This window comes from Malus domestica, chromosome 04 (assembly GCF_042453785.1).
Source record: "Malus domestica chromosome 04, GDT2T_hap1".
NCBI classification, from domain to species: domain Eukaryota; kingdom Viridiplantae; phylum Streptophyta; class Magnoliopsida; order Rosales; family Rosaceae; genus Malus; species Malus domestica.
In genome coordinates, this window is record NC_091664.1 from 933,904 (window position 1) to 939,903 (window position 6,000).

Sequence of the window (6,000 nt, forward strand, 5' to 3'; positions counted from 1 at the left end):
TCGGCAGGTTTAAAACAAAAACCTTCATGCTATATTCTTTCATGGTTTCCTTGTGCTTAAAATGATTTTTGTGTGCAGCCTTCATGGGAAGTCGAGTTTTTATGTGCAACCTTCTTACTATATTCGGCCACTACGACTGCTCCCGCCGATTCAGCTACTCTGGTTCGGTTGCAAGAAGTTTTGTCTCTCTCAGCGTCATAAGTCCTTAAGCGTAAATGTCTCGATTCGTTGGGTACATGCCTAAACGACCTCGGAGCAGATGGTCAAATGAGCGTCGAAGCTATCATTAAGGCGTCGTCTGCCTTGGAGCGAGTTTGGGAATCCTTTAATATTTTCAAGAACGCTCTTCGGGTGACTTGAAAGCTGCCATGGTCGTTCAAGACACTATTCGTCCGAAGATCGATGCTTTAAAGGCGAAAGGGGAAGCCTTGGTCGACCTCGACCGTCAAATGGCTGAACTGGAAAAACGAAGGTTGGCCATTGCTTCTGAGCTTGCGAAGGACTTTGAGTCGGGCGGTAAATCTTGTTTAACCGAATATGCGGCGAACGTGAAGCGAGTCGAGCAGCTAAAGATGAACAACAAGAACCTGCAGGCCGAGGTCATAATGGGCGAGGTAAGGTGGTTGGAGCTAAAGGCCCTTCTTGGAACTCTTCTTCCTTCATCACCCTAGAATGATTTAACTGTAAACCGGCTTATCAATGAAATGAAACGAGCTTTTATTCTTGCATCTCCTATGCGACTGGGTAATATTTTTTAAAGAACTTTCCATTAATTGGCAACTTGTGAATAACACCGGTTGGATCTCTAAGATGGTATGCCCACTTGTCGAGGACTTTACGGACGACAAACGGTCCTTCCCAATTCAGCGACCATTTGCCGAACCTAAGGTCTTTAATTCCCATAGGTAACACAGTTTGCCAAACTAACTCTCATTCGCCGAACATTTTTTGTTTGACTCTTTGATTATAAGCTCGCTCGACGATTTTCTTTTGTGCCACTAGAAGATTGTAAGCGTCGAGCCGATCTTCTTCCAAATCTTCTAACTCTTGTAACATGGCCTGGCTGTATTCGGCGTTGGACAAACTACTATACCCGCTCACGCGTAAAGAATTTACATTTAGCTCGACCGGCAACATCGCGTCATGCCCATAAGTTAACGTATATGGGGTGGTCCCCGTTGCTGACTAGGGTGAAGTCCGGTATGCCCATAAGGCTTCATTTAATTTTAAATGCCATATGCCAGGTCTTTCTTTTATCATTTTTTCGAGAATACCGATCAAAACCTTGTTACTTGCTTCGGCTTGTCCATTCGCTTGTGGATAGTATGGTGTGGACTGCTCAAGCTGAATTTTTAATCTCGCCGTATACTCTTTGAACCTTTCGGCTGTGAAGATTGTGCCATTATTAGTTATGATCGTTCTTGGTACGCCGAATTTGGTCACAATATGCTCCTTCACAAAATCGTAAACCTCATTGGATGTTAATTCGGCGCATGATTTTGTTTCGACCCATTTAGTGAAATAATCAGTTGCCACAAGTATCCATGCATGTTTCGCTGCTCCAGAATATGGCGTAATTTTTCCGATCATGTCCATTGCCCATCATTTGAATGGCCAAGGTTTGGTGACCGAATGAAGTAATTCGGCCGGGGCTCTTTGGATGGGTCCATGAATTTGACACTGGATGCATCCTCGTGCATACTTAATACAATCTTTCAATATGCTTGGCTAGAAGTAGCCGTACCGGTGAAGTAGCCAACGCATCTTACGTCCTGATAGATGGGCTCTGCAAATTCCTTCGTGTACCTCTGTGATTGCTTGGGCGGCTTCTTACAGGCCGAGGCATAACAGCAATAACCTGTCCTTGCCATTTCGATATAACTCATTCTGGTAGGAGATGTAGTTTGTGGCATGGACCCTTGTTTTTCGGTCATGTTTGTCCTTGGGATTATCAAGGTATTGCATAATTGGCCTTCTCCAGTCGTTTGGTAGCGTCTCGACCGCACAAACGTGTACAGGATCATCTTGTTCCAACAACGAAGGTAAGGACATTACTTATGTACGGATGACTTGGTTGCACTGGAAGACTTGTTGATTAACCAAAGCTGCATACGATTGCGTAAAACGGGTACCATTCGGCCAAACTCGCCCTCCAGGAGTTGTGCTCCGAATGCTATTTGAACAAGTTCGTCCGCGACGGTGTTCTGAACACGGGAAATATGATTGAATGTGATACCATCGAACGACTCGGCCAAGTAATTGGCAACCATGTGATAGGGCGTCAGAGTACAACTCATGCACCGAAAAATTCCATTGAGTTGGTTAATCATGAGCTCCAAGTCACCGAATACGAGGACACGAGCGACGCATAAATCATGAAGTACGCTAAGGCTGATAACAAGGGCTTTATATTCAACTTGATTGTTGGTACAATCGAAATCCAACATGAGGGAAAAGATCCTTAGGTCAGAAAAGAACGAACAGAAGTGTTAATAATTGTTTGATACTTAACAAGCAAAATGATGTGACAGCGTAATCATACCTCTTCTAAGATGACCACCGAATGCTTCGGATTCCTGAAGATATCATTTCCAATCGAATGAGTCATTCCCCCTAGAACGGGTACTCCCGCTGACCTTGGAGATGCAGGCAAGTCAACCGAGGGTGCAGCAACCGGCTCAACCACTACCCCGAGGACCTTAGGTGTTGGTTGAGCTTAGGTTGTCGAGCCGACCGGAGAAGGTCTATTATCCGTCGAAGTCTGAGCAACAGGAGCGGGAGGAGAGGCACTTGGGACGGTCATCCCAGTGGTGTGGCTGGAGATGACATGAATCTCCCGAGCTCCTTTTTTCACCGATTTCTTGATTCATTTCGGAGGACGGGGAGTTTCACCTGTCGTCTCAGTAACCGGGTGAAGTCGTTTGCTCGGTAGGATTTTTACGGTGGCCGTCTTGGAGGAAAGGGCTAATTTTTTCTTGACCACTACTGGGGTGACCACATCCGTCTGTTTCAGTACCCGACCACCTAAGAAAGCGAAGTCCCGTTAGTAGAATTACCCAAATGTCTAAATATATATATATAGGTAGAAACAGGGGTATCCCTTGGGGCGCCTCTTTAGATTGAAGGGCGGAGGGTGATGCGAAAAATTACTTGACACACAAATTAAACCCTCTTTTTGACAGTTGTAGTATAGATGTAAGTAGGGTATCGTTCTAGGCCGGGGATTAGGAGGGATTGCTAATCTATTCTAAATTAATTTAAAAATATTAAATAAGACTCAAGGACACAAAACTAGGCTAAAAACTCTAATAACTCGAAACACACTTAAAATGACTCAAAATAATGAAAACAATTAATTTAAACACTAGGAACTGAAATGGACGGAAATTAAATTAAAAGACTAACAATAAAGAAAACTAACTAAATAATATAATTTAATAATGGATGGGTGTTTGGTTTTGATGAAAAGTAAATTAAACTTAATTAAATTACAGAATTGACAAAAACATAAAATTAAGGTAAAATGATAAATGACGGACTAGCTAGAGGGTTCTTCTCTACACATGACACATATGCAACCTAAATTGATTTTCAGTTGTTCTTTCAATAAATTGTGAATTTCAATACTCCAGATTAACCGTGAACAGCACTTTTTTTAACCCTCAGTTTTTCCACAAGTTATTGGGTTGGATGATTGCATACGACAACCCAAAACATTCCCTACTGGTCCTCTTACCGTGGGGGATTCGGTGATAAAAAATGACATGACCGCTGCGGTGGTGGCCCGGAACCTTGTCACTCCCAGAGATAACAGACTGCTCGCTAGACGGTCTGATGAATTGGCGGTTAAGGAGTCTCTGGCTCTTAGCGTGCAGTGTGCTGGTTCTGTGTCCAACATGGCCCAACGCCTATTTGCCCGAACCCGTCATGTTGAATCGTTGGTGGCTGAAATACAGAGTCTCAAGCAAGAGATTAAAGGGCTCAAGCATGAGAATAAGGAATTGCACAAGCTCGCACACAGCTATGCCACCAGCATGAAGAGGAAGATTGACCAGATGCAGGACACCGATGGTCAAATTTTACTTGATCATCGGAGGTTTGTGGGTTTGTTCCAACAACATCTGCCTTCGTCTTCTGGAGCGGCACCGCGTAGTAAAGCTCCAACTGATCAACCTCTGCCGCCTCCTCCTTCTGTGGCCCCGCCGACTGCTGAAGCCCCGCCTACTACTGAAGCACCACCCGACCAATGAATACTATTAGTTTACATCATTGTAAAATATTTGTACTTTTTTTTTTTTTTTTTAATTTTTTTTTATTTTTATGTAATTTTTTTTTTTCATTAATTTTAAATTTTATCTCTTTTTTTTTTTTTTTTTATATATATGTAAATTAATGTAAAGAGACTTTGGTTAACCTTCCCCCACACTTAAACTAAATAACACAATCTCACATAAATCAACCAAATAACACAACTAACTAAACAAAACAAAATGAAAGCAGTAAAGATAAGGGTGGAAAAATGCAAAGCTGATTGGGTTAGTGATTCCAAAGTCTCCCTTCGTTGAATGCTTGGGTTGCCTCCCAAGAAGCGCTTGATTTAACGTCTTTAGCCGGACGCATCTTTCCTTTAAATTTCCCTCGGCTCCATTTGAACCTAAAATCAAAGAAAGAAAAATAAATCAAATATCAAAAGTAAAATACACAAACACCAATATAAACATAAACAAAAATAAAAGGATTAGCAAAGTTGCTAATCCCCGGCAACGGCGCCAAAATTTGATGCGAAAAATTACTTGACACACAAATTAAACCCTCTTTTTGACAGTTGTAGTATAGATGTAAGTAGGGTATCGTTCTAGGCCGGGGATTAGGAGGGATTGCTAATCTATTCTAAATTAATTTAAAAATATTAAATAAGACTCAAGGACACAAAACTAGGCTAAAAACTCTAATAACTCGAAACACACTTAAAATGACTCAAAATAATGAAAACAATTAATTTAAACACTAGGAACTGAAATGGACGGAAATTAAATTAAAAGACTAACAATAAAGAAAACTAACTAAATAATATAATTTAATAATGGATGGGTGTTTGGTTTTGATGAAAAGTAAATTAAACTTAATTAAATTACAGAATTGACAAAAACATAAAATTAAGGTAAAATGATAAATGACGGACTAGCTAGAGGGTTCTTCTCTACACATGACACATATGCAACCTAAATTGATTTTCAGTTGTTCTTTCAATAAATTGTGAATTTCAATACTCCAGATTAACCGTGAACAGCACTTTTTTTAACCCTCAGTTTTTCCACAAGTTATTGGGTTGGATGATTGCATACGACAACCCAAAACATTCCCTACAAGTTCCCTACATTAATTGCATAATAGAGATACAAGCAAGAATCATTAAGTTCTATGAAAAACATAAGCATTGACGAGACACTCGTTACTATGATTTGCATGAAACTTATGCCAAGAATTTACTTAACGTGATTGTGACTAGCAACCTTCACTACTTGTGAATATAAGTTCATAACGATTAGGTGAAATTCACTTATATTCTAGCATCAAATTCATGCATGTAAATTAAGTATGCATCCTTAATCGACATACAAAAATAAGTTATCTATCAAGCAGTTAAGCAAATTAAATCACAACTCAGAAATCACAACTGAAGGTAATCAATTCATATTACAAATATATTCATGGCTTTGAATTAACCTCTAGCCAAAATAAGTTTATTTACACATTATTAATACAGAAATAAAATAGAAGTTTGGAAAGATTAAACCGAAAGTAAAACATAAGTTGGAAAGATTTAACCGAGAGAGAAAATTGAAGCCTTCTGCTCTCTGTTCCCGCCTTCTGCTGCTCCACTGGACTCTCTGCACGTGTTGGTTCAAAGCTGCAAGGACAGCTTAGCTCTCCTCTCTCCCCGCCAGTCTCTGCGTCTCTCCCTTCTCTCCTCGCTGACTTTCTGCGTGCCGTTCCAGC